The 16,522-nt window shown below is 36.2% G+C and overlaps 1 long non-coding RNA gene across 1 annotated transcript in view; it reads left to right on the top strand.

Moving 5' to 3' along the window:
* Positions 1–2,200: 2,200 nt before the first annotated feature.
* Positions 2,201–16,522, top strand: part of LOC145681629 (uncharacterized) — a 34,798-nt gene continuing 20,476 nt past the window's right edge. Inside the window, exon 1 of the long non-coding RNA XR_014130842.1 lies at positions 2,201–2,311. This is a non-coding gene — a long non-coding RNA (uncharacterized LOC145681629). The remainder of the gene's footprint in view (positions 2,312–16,522) is intronic.

The raw sequence follows: 16,522 nt of genomic DNA, 5'->3' as shown, positions 1-16,522 counted from the left end.
GTTTTTTATATCTAGCATGTCGTGCATCTGGTTATTCACTGCACGATTTCTCAAGCAAATTCTCACTTACCACTATTGATGCTAATGATATTATGCTTTATTCATTTATGAGTATGATGATGATGGTGTTGTTATTTTTCTAAACTCCGCCATTGCTGGTCCAAAGCCCTCGATGAGAAAGGAGGAAGGTTGGGGGTTGCTACCCCCGTAAAAAAAATAATCTCTGCTATGTTCACTTAAGGGTGGAAAAATAAGTCATACTCTTATTAGTTCTGCTATGTTTAAATAGGGTGGAACGAATACACCCCCGTAGTCTTATGTCTGCTATGCGTTATGTGCTATGTTTAAGGGTTGGGACTATGCTCAAATAGGGGTGGAAAAATAGGCCAATTGCTATATTACACAGGAGTGATGCGTTCTTAGTCTCTGTACAATTTAAATGCTGATAAAAGGGAATGAATACACCCCCGTAGTCTTATGTAATATGTGCTATGTTAAATAGTATTATCTGCCATGGCAAAAATAAGGGTTGGAAACGATGCTCATAAAAGAGAACGAGTACACCTCTTAAAGATTATCTGCTCTACTATGTGATCGCAGTCTCCATGTATTCTATGCTATGGTAAAATAAAGGGTGCAAAAAGTACGTAGTCTTATGTATTATCTGCTATGTTAAATAGTTGTGTGTTCGTACCCCCTTTGCTATGTTAGATAGGTATTCATTGTATGCTAAAATAGGGGTTGAAAACGAATACACCTCTGCTATGTTACGTAGTCTTATGCTCTGCTGTGTGTTCATGTTCCCTTTTATGAGCATATTTTTCAACCCTTATTGTAACATAGCAGAGACTGAGTCCATCCCTAAAAAGTGTTCATAAAAGAGAACGAGTACACCCCTGCTATGTTACGTAGTCTTATGTATTATCTCCTCTGCTAAATGTTCGGTATTCTCTGCTATGGTTAAATGTTCAAATAGGGGTTGAAAAAGTGATCATAAAAGGAAAAGAGTCCACCCCTTAAAAGATTATCTGTTCTACTATGTTACGTAGTCTTATGTATTATCTGCTCTGCTGTGTGTTCGTATTCTCTGCTAAGGGGTTGAAAAGTGATAATAAAAGGAAACGAGTTCACCCCTAAAAAGTGCAAATAAAAACGAATACACCCCTAAAAAGTGCTCATAAAAGGGAACAAATACACCCCTAAAATGGAGGTCGTAAAAGACCGTGGGTTGACGGCTCAGGGTGTTCGATTTCCCAGGGGCTCCTGAGTTGGCCTATGTTGTTCTAATATGGCCCAGATCGATCCGTTTTCTACTACTGTTATCTATATTTTGGATTTTATTAGAAATACACTTGTCACTAATCTCGTTTTGCCATATTACTATTGAACTACTGAACTTACCTAGAAGAGACTCAACTTGTGTCTGCCTTTTTCTCCTTATTATTCTTTTTCCACCCGTCACTTAATTATTTCTCCTTTCCTTTGCCATTAGAAAACCACAGCAGAATTAAGCGAGACTTGTATTTTCGTACGACATCTATATATTTAACTTACATTGTAATACTTATTTTCTTGTATATTTATTTATTTTACTAAGTATAACAAAACACAAAACCTAAAAATATATAAAATGTTTAAAAGGGAAAAATACAAAAGAATTAGTAAAAGATTAGTAAAAGAATTAGTAGTTTCTCAACCTAACTTTTGTAAGTATCTATTTTAATAGTATTATCTCCTGAGCAAGATGCATTTTCTTTCATCATATTCATCAGTATGAGAAACATAAACAGGGATGTTCTTTTGAAACTAGGTAGAACTTCACCAGGCAAATGCCTGTGTGTACCTAACTTATAGGTCCTAGGCCCTTTTCCCCCTTCACTTTCCCCGTATAGTGTGCTCACCGAGGGACGTCATCCCTCAAACGTGGTGGGTCAAATCGCCTTATATGCCAAAACCTCAGAAATCGTAATCCTAAATACTACACTACAGCACAGTTTGAGAGATTTATTGTACTAATTGTCAAACATGAGCTCTGTAAATGAGTTCACGGGCGTATAGTGCATAGAACATTTTATGTCTTTTTCATACATAAGAAGTATCCTTTGTTAGACCAGTATTGTTCGAAAGCACAAAATTGTTTGCAAAAAGATTTCGTGATATAGGTGTTTTGATTCTCGATCTGCACCTAAAGTAATTAGTCCATAATTAAATTTAAGAAAGAAGAATAATAATCAGTTTGTTTGTATTGTCGCAGTGTTTCAAATATGTATTTCTTTTTAAATTTACTAAATCAAGATTTAATTATCATTTAGTAAGTTATTTTTTGGAATATTTCTATATTTAAAACGTTCAAATTTACTGCTGAATTATAATGTATTTTTAATACTTTCTGCAGTAATTTACACTTCAACGAACATAATCATTTAGTAAATCCTGGCAATGTTCGGATAAACCAATGTTTACTTTACCTGCTATCCGTTTATGTTAGGTGTGATTCATGAGCTGTTTGTCGTAGGCTATCGTAGGATATCTATTATTTAGGTTATCTCTTAATAAAGGGTCTAAAACTAGATAGCCATAGGGTAAAATGCATGTTCTTTCTAAGTAGTAGAGCACAATGATCACATGTAAACGGAATCGGATTGAGTATAGCCCGCTCCCCCCAGTGATTTTTAACGATTCATACTAGTTCATAATGAATCGGAATCGCATGTTATAAAGATTTAAGATGTAAATCTTGCAGTAAGGAAGCTTTAGTATAAGTAGTAGTAGTAGTAGTAGCAGTAGTAGTAGTTAGTAGCAATAGTAGTAGTAGTGGTAGTTAGTAGCAATAGTAGTAGTAGTAGGAACGTGTTAGAAGCCCCGCAGGGGTTGGTTGGGTTCTGATCTTGATATTCGTATTAGTATTAGTAGTAATAGTAGTAGTAGTAGTAGTAATAGTAGTAGTAGTAGTAGCAGTAGCAGTAGTAGTGACTCTTCCAGTTCCGGTGACAAAGAACTGGGGGGAGCGGGCTATACACAAGCCACGGAATCGAAGAGGGCCATCAGAGAATGAAGTGCCCTTAGTAAGTACTTGTCCAGAATAAACAAGCTTGTCAGTGGTGGATTGAGTAGTCCTTCCCCCCCCCCCAGTGATTTTTAACGAATCATAGTGATACTAACGATTCATACTAGTTCATAATGAATCGGAATCGCATGTTATAAAGATTTAAGATGTAAATCTTGTGGTAAGGAAGCTTTAGTATAAGTAGAAGCGGTAGTAGTAATAGTAGCAGTAGTAGTAGTAGTAGTTAGTAGCAATAGTAGTAGTAGTAGTGGTAGTTAGTAGCAATAGTAATAGTAGTAGTAGCAGGAACGGGTTAGAAAGCCCGCAGGGGTTGGTTGGGTTGTTCTCGATATAAGTAGTAGTAGTAGTAGTAGTAGTAGTAGTAGCACTAGTAGTAGTAGTGACTCTTCCAGTTCCGGTGACAAAGAACTGGGGGGAGCGAGCTATACACAAGCCTCGCTATTTACTGGATCATGAACGAAATTTACTTGTACCTCTATCCCTGCCTCTGTTTTGTTATGAATATTGATCAGGCTGTAACTACCTATGATCGTATCATAATCGAGAAACTAAATTTCCGTCCCTGATTCACAACGAAATTTTGTTATACGTGTGTATAGAAGCCAATAAAATAATAGTTTCAACCTAAGCTGAGGCGGAAACACTGTAATTACATAATGCAATGGAATTATCATGAAGAAAACATGTAGTAAACTTTGCTCCACAGTGTAAAAATCCCAATAAAGATATCTTCTGTATGTATGCTCTACTGTGATAGTGGGAAATTACGCACAACCTTATATACACATGGCTTCAAACATATGTGCTACTACCTTAACTTTGCTTACTCGATTCATGCATTTCTCAACAGGTCAGGTAGGATATATATTTCTGTAAGCAATCTAAGTAAAGTTCTAAAGTTACTAATAATAGATCATACTGGAATACTGTTATAATCATTATTTTACCTTCATTGCTGTTTAAGACCCATGTGCTTTTTGTTGTAACACAGAACGGCGAAAGGGATATTGAGAAGGTAGTATAATCAAGAACAACGACTCCAAGATTATAAGGAAAGGTTTTTGGGAAAGAAAATATTAATAGTTAAGAGTCCAATATTTACCCTTAATTACTACGCATGTTTTTTGTTACATTACTACTACGCGGAGTCTGTCAGACTCCGAACAATACACTGGGGAAAAACTACCGACACGTTGTTAATTTTTCATATACACTCAATATAACCAAGACGGTAGAGAAAGCGACAATTTGGAGAGGCGGTAGAACGGGATGTCATGGAGAGCTCCGCATAGTACTTACGTATTAAAAAATACAAATATAATCTAGGAATTCATTAAGAAATGGCAGTACATAATGATTTCATTTCTAATGTTGCTACATGGTTTAAGTAAATTGATAAAGTATAAATCGAATAATTAAGTCTAGCGTAAGTACCGTGGTGGCTATTAAGAAAGACAGTGAAGGATTTATAGCTAAGAAGCAGCATAAAAACGGTACCATGATATAACTGAAGACATTTTAAAATAGAAATATCTGTTACTTGAATCATATTATACACTTTAAAAACAAACTTCTCATTAGAAGCAATAAATACTGTGCATAACTAAACACGCTAAAGTGAAAAACTTTTTCACTTGAGGTCCTGCTAAATTGTAGTAATCTCTGAAATCCTATATTAAAGGTTCAATTATTATTATTATTATTATTATTATTATTATTGCTATTTATGGTAGTAGTACAATTTATAGTAATATTAAATACAACCACAGGTAAGTATATTATAATACCCTCCGTTGGTATTGTTTTTGTATTTTCTGTGAGTTTTAAATGAAAACACTTGGTTTCCACCGCACTAAAATCTTACAATTCTTGGCACATATTTGGCGTAAGACACTGGAAGACAAAGGCAGGAGCTGTTGAGTTGATTTTTAGTTTAGAGTCCCTTTCAGCAGCGAGACTATATGGGACGTGGACCCACTAATTAACGTGGAATCCAAACCACATGAGCTCCCGCCGGGAATCGAACCCGGGTCTCCGACGCCAAAGGCGCGTACGCTAAGCGCTTAGCCACGGAGGAGCTCCAAGGCAGGAGTTGTGTGTCTATAAAAAGCTGAAATTTGTTCAGAACGAGAAGTTAAGCTGAAGATTATTACAAATTGATATTAACAGTTTTCTCAACCTATATTCGCCTTTTTCGTTTAAAGTGTCAAACGTTTATTACTGTGTTATATTGATATATTTTGTGTACACAATATCAACCATTTTTGTAAGTATAAATAGAACTCTAAACTACGCTATTGTAATGTGTCTGGATAGAAGATTTTCACTCTTGTTTGCAAAACATTGTAGTATTAACAAAGACAAGTATAATTTGAAAGACAACTAGCACAAATCCATTGCATTACTACACAGAAACGTATATAATTTGGAATCTTGCATAACTTGTAACTCTGTTATAAATTACTGTGGCGTAAAGACACTACGTAAAATAATCAAAGATTGCAAACAAGTATATAGTCCCGTGAATCTAACAGTGGTAGAGTCTGTTCTTGAAGAATTGGTTGCCACTTATATGTCTGCGAAATATCGTCACTATCTTCTAAGGTTAGGTGACGACAATGATTCAGTGCAACTGCATCATATATGTTCGACGGGCAACATGTCAAGGTTTTTTGAGGCCAAGGAGGTCCCCGTCGTTACACGAAGACTGTTACACTATGCGGTACAAAGTATTGAGCACTGTATGTCCTTTTGAAATCAGTCGCCTATCTTGTCTGAAAGAATGGTATGACTTGGGCTTCTAGAACCCCTGATTTAATGATGAATTTAAAGTTAACCAAAATGACATAGTAACCGATATTGCAGTTGTACTCAATGGAGTTGTACTCAATGTAGTTGTACTCACAGAATCCCACCTGTCTTTCTCTCCTATGAGACTCGGTAATGCATACTAGTATATTGCATTCCTGGCTGGAATTTTGCTCATCTTAATATCTTTAAAAGTGTATGTTGGTATTATTAAGGGCCTGATTGAAGTATAATTAATTCGAAACACAACAGTTTCTATTCCATTTACCAGGTTAGTGGTGGTATTCATATGTCTTTGTAACCTAAGGTGTTTAGATTCTGAAGCAATGAAGCCCATCCAAAGACACACATTTGTCAATAAAGTATTCAGCAGATGCAGACAAACCGTCAATAAAGACAAGTCCATAATCATCAATACGCTCGAGCGTCAGGCTAACGCCGTAGACAGTGCCATGTCGTCGAAAACCAGCGCGCGGGGCGAAACTATACGACTGCACCCCCGTACATATGAGTAAGGTCAACAGACCAGCCGCCGATTGCCACCACGGTTGGCACGAATTGTAAGAAAATTTTCAAAAATAAACCATGCTTTTCCTTGATTTTGATTACTTTTTTTTATATATGTACACGCATTTTCTTAACATGGGACCACTGTAAATAGAGATTTGGAGTGCTTTTAGCAAATAGCTAGGGACGTAAAAAGTGTAAATCTGTTCCTGGTGAAATTAGGCTGAAAAATACTGCTGTTGATCTAGAATATTCCAAGTAATTATTAATCTGTGTTTCATTCCTTTTTTCTTTTTCTTTTCCTCCCGAATTTTTCACCCCTTACTCACTGCACATCATTGTAAATGATATTCTTTTTTCCAAAAAAAAGGTCCATGATTGATTCAAAATTTTATAATAGGAGAAACGTTTTTATGACTACCAATAAAATATACATCTGTGGCATTCCTCCATTTCAATTATTTGAAAGGTCGCAGATTATATTCTTAGCAAAACAGATTATAATTTATTTTTTATTTCTTGTGAAACAAATGTTGACCCAGAATACTAAAGGAAATTGGGGAAACTTTGTCCTTGTGGCAAATTTCTCTTTCGTACACGGAATCCTCTCTGATTCTTGGAAACAGTACACTATAAGTGCAGTTTGCAGTGTGAAATTGTGCTGTAAAGTGTGTGAAAACCCCAAGCAAAACTACTAGAATATACGCGATATGTAGGAAAGTATACTAGGAAACAATTTTACGGACAAGAAAGGATATTGTTGGTTTTCTACAAGCTGTTTTAATAAGAAAGCAAGTATTCATAAGCATTACTTACGCAACTTTCGAAGTTTAAACCAAGTCCTTAACACTTACCTAAAACAAAAGAAAACGTACGGTAAGTTACTGAGTAGTATAATAACAACAGCCACATAGTATATTATATAGAAAATGAATCGATGACTGTGGTAAAGGCTTAAGTCACATTTCTGAAATTTGGTTTATCTCATTCATTTCCCTTGGGCAGCGTTTCTCAATATCTTTTCTTTTTCATTTGAGGCACATCAAAATATGTACCGGTATCATGCTTTTGCATCTTACTTGACCCTATATGCAAAAAAAAAAAAAAAAAATGCACACAAAACTTTTTATTATTATGGAACAACTATGAGATACAAATCTCATAGCGTTAAAAGCAAACTTTTCCAGCGTTTCACAATCCCTGCTCTTGGGCTATACATTACTTTATTTATATGAAGGGTATGTAGAAAGTGTTACAACGATGTAAACGCAACATTGAACTGAAGGTCAAGCGCAACATAAGACTACAGTTCTAGATTTAAATATTATTTTTAAGTATCTCAAAGTACACTAAATTGACTCAGTCCCTTTCTGCAATCAACGATTCAAATTTAAAATATATACAGTTATTTCTTTGAAGCGCATCTGTATATTATTGCTGTTTAAAAGTACTTTATGCGTAAAGGATTAGCGGTATCACGGTTAGAGGGAAAGCAACAACAGATAGAATAAGTTAGTTAACAAAGGAGTTTCGTACATATAGAAATCTCTTTCAGTAAAATAAAACAGTGAATTATTATCATTGACAATTAACAATCAACCCCATTACTTTTTTCAAGTTCATCTAAAACTACTCATGATAATTTATTTCAAAGCATATCATTTTCTTCAGCTCAGTATACAGTAATTTATCTTTTGACATGTCTTAGCATTGAACAATGTAATAATCAAAAACTACAGTTTAAGAGTTAATCATAATATTAGATGGGTGACATCTGATTCAATTTGGGGAAAAAATGCGTTTTCTTCCATAGCGTCCTTATTGTAAGTAGTCAATTTTCCAGTCCCACACTATACGTGATATCACCCGTATCGTCCAGCTATGGAAAATCGAAATACACGAAAACTCGTTCTCTTTTATGACCTATTTATTGAGCTGTATTCGTTCTCTTTTGCCATCTCTTTTTCGATTCCTACCTAAACAGAGCAAAAATTACATAAGATTATGAACACATATTCCAATCAGAAATTATGCAGACAATACAAACACATATTTTCGCAACCCCCTGATGTTACATAATAGAGCTGATAAAAGAGTATGACCATATTCTTAACTTCTTATATAACAAAGCAAAAATTAAACAGTGAAGACTACTAACATAACAGCCTATGAACACATAGGAGGAGTGTACTCGTTCTATTTTCTCATATTTTCAACCACTGTTCTAGCATATGAGAAACTACACATGAAAGTCTACAGGCGTTGAATTTAACACAGCAGAGCTGATAAAAGAGTATGGTTTATATTTCAACCCCAATGTAACATAGTAAAGATTACATAAGACTATGAACATACAGCAGAGAATAACGGGGTGTACTTGTTCTTAATTATTTACGTTTTCTTCTCTCGTTTATAACAAAGGCAGATATTACAAAGAAATACTACAATCATTGTTTTCAAGATGGCAGAGAGTAAATAAGACTATGAACACATAGTTGCGGTGTACGTTTCTCCTTTTATGGTTCATTTTTCCAACTCTTATATAACATAGCAGATAATGCATAACCTTTCGCCAACCCTATGGCATCTTCGTATTAAGAGAATGGCATTTTTGTTTAAACCTATTTAACATATCTGGAAAGATGAGTGAAGTCACATGGACGACGCTAGTCTTTTCAAGACAATTTTTTATGTAGTAGAAATTACAAGTTAAAGACTATGGCCCCTCTAACGATTCCGATGTAACATAGGAATAATTATATAACGAAGCTAAAAGACTATATATCCTCTTTTCTAAAGTTGACCGAGAGTTACCAAATTTTGGTCAAAGATACCTTGGTCCAGGTCCCACACCAAGGCGAAGCGCGTTTTTGACAAAATTCAAACCAGGGGTCTTAGGGGGCGTTTACCGGGGCATGTAAATGTAGTAAAAAATGACCGATATCAGTGTGGATTTCATAGTATTCGCGGATGCTGGGATCAATGTTAAAACTCCATCCCATTAACTTCCAAATTCATCCTATTCGGCTGTAGGCCCTGGATCAACGGGGGTGGAGGAAACCGAAACGTAAAAGTAATCCAAAATGATCGATATTAGTGTCAAATCCACAGTTTTCGAGGTTGCTGAGATCAATGGTCACACTACCATTAGCGATGACTTTCAAATTCATCCACCGTTGTTTGCGAGCCTTGGGTCACCAGAGGGGGGAGTTCCGAGACAGGTAAAAATAATCGAAAATGGCCGATATTAATGTCAAATCCATAGTTTTCGAGGTCGCTGAGCTCAATGGTGAAACTTTCATTAGCGATGATTTTCAAATTTAGCCACCATTGTGTGCGGGTCCGGAGTCACCGAGGGTGGGAATTGCGAGACATGTAATAGTGTCAAATCCATAGTTTTCGTTATCGCTGAGAGGAATGGTGATGCTTCCACAGTCGTTGACTTCCAAATACAGCCCCCATCGGCTGCGGGCCAGAGGCGTTGTTTTTTCAAAATTGGAACCAGAGGATCATAGGGGCATTTACCAGGATATGTAAAAAGTAGTACAAAATGGCAGATGTTATTGTCGCATTCATAGTTTTCGCGGTATCGCTGGGGGCCAGAGGAGATTCTTTTCACAATTCGAACCATGGGGGTCTGAGGGGGCGTTTACCAGGACATGTAAAAGTAGTAGAAAATGAACAATATTTGTGTCGAATCTATATTTATCTGGGTTGATCCGGTGTATAGTGACACTCCAGATAGTGCTTATGTTCAAATTCAGCCTCCATCGGCCTTCCCAATGAAAACACATGTAAGTTGTTGGATATATATATTCACACAAAATATATCCAATTTTAGAAATGTTTCTTAATTGTTCTCCCGTCGTTCAGTTTGTTTACATTGATATTTTATCTGATCCGTGCGAAGAACGGGCATAAGAGCTAGTACGAAATGGTAAAGTGTTTGACATGGACCAAATTACAGTGAATTCAATTATATAGACAATTATTATAATTATCAATTGTAATTATTTCCTTGTTAAATTATAGATAATTTTCAGTGGAAAAAAGAATAAAATTTGAAAGTCCCAAATCAATGTAAAGGAAAAAATGTATAAAATTTTCCATATAATTAAGCTTACAAACTTAAAATTTCTATGTAATTAAGCTAAATTTCCATTTTTGTGTCGTTTTGTGCGCCTATTTCCTCGTTTTGTGCATCACCGAAAATGGGTCAATGTTATCCTACAAGTATCCGTCAGGAACGATTTCGAGGTCGTTTCTTTCACATCGTCTTGTGCGTGTTTTCTACGTTTTGTAAGCCTATTTCCACGTTTTGTGAATCAAGGGTAGTGGGTCAAAATGGGCATTCAATATGGGAAGAAAAATGACCCACTCTCCTACCAGTATCGAATTTCGAGGTCGCTTTTTTCGCATTGCTTATTGCATGTTTTGTATCGTTTCTGCACATATTTTCACGTTTTGTGCGCCAACGAGAGTGAATCAAAAAAGACCTAGAAATATGGCAGAGAAAGACATATTCATCCCACTTTCAAGGCCCATTTTGACCCACTTCCACTGATGCACAAAGCGACACAAATCACGCATTAAAATGTGAAGGAAACGACCTCAAAATTCGGTAGTGGCGGAGCAGTGAGTCATTACCTCCCAATTTGAAGCCCGTTTAACTCACTTCGGGTGATGCACAAGACGAGGAAGTAGACACAGAAATCTTTTTAAAAAATAGGCACTAAACGATGCGAAAGAAACGACCTAGAAATTCGATAGTGGCGGAACAACGGGTCATTTTCATCACACTTTGGAGGCCCATTTTGACACACTTCTGGTGACGCACAAAACGTGAAAATAGAGGCACGAAACGGCACGAAATATTCACTAGTCGATGCGAAAAGAAGGATCATGAAATTCGGTAGTGGCGGAGCAGTGGGTTATATTCGTCCCACCTTTGAGGTCCATTTTGACCGTCTTCCACTGACGCACAAGACGTCGAAATAGGCGCACAAAAGAGTAATTAACGACCTCGAAATTCGATAGTGGCGGAACTCTTGGTCATTTTCTTCCCATCTTAGAAGCCCATTTTGACCACTTCCAGTGACGCACAAAACGTGGAAATATGGGAACGAAACGGCATAAAAATTCACTAGTAGATGCGAAAGGAAGTACCTCGAAATTCGGTAGTGGCGGAGCAATGGGTCATTTTCGTCCCACCTTTGAGGCCCATTTTGACCGTCTTCCAGTAACGCACAAAACGTCGAAATAGGCGCACAAAAAGGTACGCGATGTGAAATTAACGACCTTGAAATCCTATAGTAGTGGAACATCAATAACTTGTTCCGCCATATTTGTAGGCCTATTTTGACCCACTTCCGGTGACGCAAAAAATGTGGGAATAGGCGCATAAAGCGACAGAAAACATGCAATAAAGACGCAAAACAAAGTACCTCGAAATTCGTTGGTGGGGGAATAAGTTAATGCCGCCGTGAGTACCAATAAAAGTATATATTGTAGTTCTTACCGTCAAGACTGAGAACTGTAATTTTTTAGCCAAAGTAGAAGCCGGGATAGTGAAGTCGACCGGCTCGGCTCGGTTCAACTGAGCGTACAGCTTAAGCTGGATTGGTTGGGATGACCCATCGACTGGGCTCAATTGAGCCGATGGCTTGAACCGGTTTGGTAGGGACGAGTCATCCACTCGGCTCGATTGGAGCCAATAGCTCGAACCAGCTCCGTTGAAACGAGTCCCTAGGCTGGGTTCCTGTCAGCTTAACTGAGCCGATGGCTTGGAGTATCAATGAGCAATCAGCTCGGTTCAGTCCGGCTCGTGTGAGCCATCGGCTTGAGCTGGCTTGGTTGGATGAGCTATTGGTTCGGCTCGATAAGTGAATGAGCTGTGAGCGAGCCGCTTGAGTCGTTGACAACCCTAAACCCGAGTCGAGCAGTTTTGAACATGTTTGGCTGGAGTCCTATAACTTTTAACAATTTTTGACTCGAGCCCGAATACTTGCTTCTCCTGAACTCAAACCTAGGATCTCGTGACAGATGTCCTTGCCTCCTGAAGATTTCTTGACGACCGAGATCGACAGTCAACTATTTTTCAGTATTCAGATACAAACCACATATATTCCATGTTTATACAGGTACACGGTGTTATAATAATAATTAGTTATAGTAATAGTAGTAGATCATTGATAATTATATTGTCTATGTAGGATACTTGAAGAAAGTAGTACTTGGAACTACACAAAGGATTTAGCTCGGATTGGCTCGTTTGGCTCGACTCGACTGGAAACTCGATCCGAATTCGAGTCTAGCGGGGGGAAATTTTTCGATCCGAGTTCTCGAGTCGAGCTCAAAGATGTTTGCTTCGAGTCGAGTCGAGTTTTAAAGAAAACTCGCTTGAATCGCTCGTGCCCATTCCTATTGTGTGCATGATGAGCCTATAGAGTTCTTTCGAGGGGGATAGAACCATAAACATAATATATTTAAAAAATACTTACTTTCACGGCTTTCTTCCCAGGGGGCGAAGGGATGGTTGTTATCCAGCATTTCTTATAAGTACCTCATTTGAAATATGTAAAACAGTAACAAGTTAACAACACAATATACACTTATTTTCTTATCTTCAGTTTTAATTGTTGCTTTCAATTGCAATTAACAATTACAATTAACAATTAAATGTTTCAATTGCACCCTTTGCGATTGACAATTAACAATTAAAAGTTTCAATTGCCTGGTGACCAATTAACAATTAACAATTGACGAAAATTTAATTGCAAATTTTATGATTGAATTCAATTGCAATTGAAATTAATTGTCAATTACAATTTGAAATCAATTGCAATTGAAATCAATTGTCAATTACAAATTGAAATCAATTGCAATTGAAATCAATTGCAATTAATTTTCAGAGCAATTACTTTCAATTGATTGATCAATTGCAATTGATTTCAATTGATTTTGCCCAACACTGCTATGAGGACAGTAAAAGGAGGCAACACTTTGCATTTAATGTAATTCGCATTTTATAAAATGCTAAACTATTTTTCTTGTGACTACGAAATTTACATAGCAACCAATGCGCCTTACGTTCCCTAACATCCCACAATTGGAAATTGCATTATTATGAGTCTGTTTAGTTATAATGTAAGATTCGTTTTCAGCTTAAAATGTTACAAAGCTTAGAACTTTGATCTATTTTGTACAGGTCAAATATTTAAACATGTACATCCCGTAAAAGATACAACATATTAAATTTCTGTTTGTAGTTTTAAGTATAAAGAAAACAAGTAGTTTATGTGAAACAAGTACAACTGTTATAAGAGAATGGCACTTTTGTCTAATTCTATTTAGCATAGCAGAACCTTACAGTGAGATCACATTAACGGATTTTGGGTAGTTTACTTTCTTATATAGCAGAAAAACCCCACCTTTATTTAACATACTACAAATTATAAAAAGATTATGACGATTACATAAGTCAGAGGTCAAAGGTCCCTTATAATATGTCATTTTATAAAATGTGGTGAGAACGAATCCAATGTGACTTATGTCCTTTAACGTACCGTAATTGGAAACTGTTTTAATATGGGTCCATTTAGTTAAAGGCAGGAAAAATAATTTCTGCTACACTAATCTCGGCGGCATTTGTTTTTAACTAAATTAAGTAACTTTTTTGTTCTTAACGGGTCCTGGAATGAGTAGAAGTTCAACTAGTACAGCGGTTTTAAAAAACAAACGAAGAAATAATTTTAACTCTTTACAGCACAATATACAATTAGCTTGAAAATATATTTCTTATTTAAATAAGCAAAGAATTGCCATTTTAACTAACTCAGAATTTTATATCATCTTGTGCTATTTAACTAAACGAAGAAATAAATTTGGGTTGCCAAATTCACTTTGTGTCAAACAAGAAAAAATGTTGTTATTGAAATAAGCGAATAAGGACCATTTTAACTAGCTGAGAACTTAATAAGTTTTGTGATATTCAAATAAAAGAAGGGATACATTTGGGCGGCATATTTAATTGCGTAATAACCGGAAAAATATTATTTAAATAAGCGGAGAAGTACCGTTTAAAATTTCAGACGATCTTTTCCGCTCATGTATAATGTTTAAACCTAATAAAAGGTCGTTGGGAGTTTGAGGACCCAAAGTGGCGCCCTTCTTCGAGTTTGATCCAAAGCAACATTGAGAGTTCGTTTATAGACCTCGCTCTGCGTGATTGTGCTGCCACCTGTTGAGAGAAGTTATAGGCAAAAACAAAATTTACAAGAGATTTTTTTTGTAAAGTTATACAGCAAAGCTGTTTTAATAAATTATAATAGGGCGATAAGTATGTTAAAATTTTAAAATTTATCCGGTAGTACACGCTGCACCAATCGGATTAAAGGGGGGCGAAATGAAGCTATTCTTCGCCGGGAACAAAGAAGGATAGCGTACATTTATACGTTGCAATGTCTAACAATCGAACAAATGTGATTTTCAAACTTAATAGTGAAAAAAACACATGTAGTACACGATCTAACCTCTACGTGGCAGGAGAGAGTGAAGGACACTGAACTAATGTAGTTATGTAAAGATAGGATACTAGCGAAATGTGAAGTTATAAACTGTTGACGGATACTACGGAGTTCCCCTGCCTGCCAAAAAGTGAGTTTGCTACCGTAGCGAAATGGATACTCGGAAGGACTTATAAGTTACCAGGTTTGATCCAAGCACCCAGGATAAAAAGGTAATGTTAATTTCTTTTAATTTGGGATGCAAAACAGATGTATTTTGAAGACGGCTTCTAAACCAAAAACACCATGTTACTAGGAAGGTTCCGGGTAAATGAAAGTGCTTAGGGAAATGGCGGTAGCTGGTTAAATTCTTGAATTTGAATAAAATTGGTGAAGTAATTTATATAAGTTCTTAAATCGATATAAACTCAAAAATCGGAACTATGAACTTCTAAATTTTTTCAGCTTCGGTATTTTACATTAAGAAAGGGGGTTAAATTTTAGTGTAATTTGGCCCGCTTATTGTAAATTAATCTTACAATGGTTAGTGTAATAATAGTTAAGTTTCTTCCGAATAATGAAATATAAAAACATGATCGCTTAAAGTAACTATTTCCAGTAAGGCGTGGGTCCTCAGTCACCTGGTCCCACCTGGAGTCGCCTGGGTGATAGAATTCATTCTTCCTCTTCCTTCACTTCCACTTGTACTTGTCTCGGTCAGAACTTTAAATGTCGAATTTACGTATATGTTAGAACCTCTCCATGACAAACCCCGGGTTTAATTTTCTTTTTATGTGAATTTATTTTCTTTGTTTGTTAGTTATAGTGGTTAGGTTAGTTTTAGTACTGTTAACGATTGCGTTCAAAGTCTAAAATTGGCTCTGTTGTTTGATAATAGGATCCTCCTAGTAAATTCTACATATAGAAGGATTAATCCGGGTTGAAGTTTACTTCGTTCACTGCTATTTTCTCTCCTGCTCACATGTTATTAATATTTATGCTTTCAATAATGGAATTATATTAAGCTTATTCTCTCGCACCCGTAACACAACGAAATATGAATTGGCAGATATAAGTAGTTAAAAATCGTATTATAACTGAGCGAAACTGAAGGAGTAGCTATTTAATGAGCCATGCGCGAAAATTTAAATATCTGAAAGATGTGTGTATTCGTAGACGTGTTGCGCCTCAAAGGGATAGGTTGCCCGCTCGAAGAAGAATAATATTTAATTTCTTCAATGTGTTTTTGTAGGCCTGTCCATTCTCTATCTCTACCGCTGCCACTTTCATATGGTGCTCCGCCGTTAGGAAAGTTGTTGGGTGAAAATTGTATTTAAATTTTTGAACCAATGTGATATGTATGATGTAAAACCTTGTAATAGTTTTTTTTTAAAATCCTTGTTGTATGTCAGCAGGCCAATGAAATATTACCACCCCCTTTCGAGTGATGTGATAAAAGCTAAAGATCAGTTGTGAAATTTAATACTAAATTTTGACAGTTTTATTTGGACAACACAATAATTCATTATTATTTATAAGTCAAGCCGATATAAATGGGAATTGTATTTTGTTTTATGAAACTCGAAATCTTCAAAATCTTAAGAATGTACGTGCACTAAAAATTGGATTGACTAAA

The sequence above is a fragment of the Thermobia domestica genome, chromosome 3 (assembly GCF_964235325.1).
Source record: "Thermobia domestica chromosome 3, izTheDome1.hap1.1, whole genome shotgun sequence".
In the NCBI taxonomy this organism is placed as follows: domain Eukaryota; kingdom Metazoa; phylum Arthropoda; class Insecta; order Zygentoma; family Lepismatidae; genus Thermobia; species Thermobia domestica.
The sequence above is the reverse complement of the archived record's forward strand: the minus strand, read 5'-3'. Positions and strand labels throughout refer to the sequence as shown.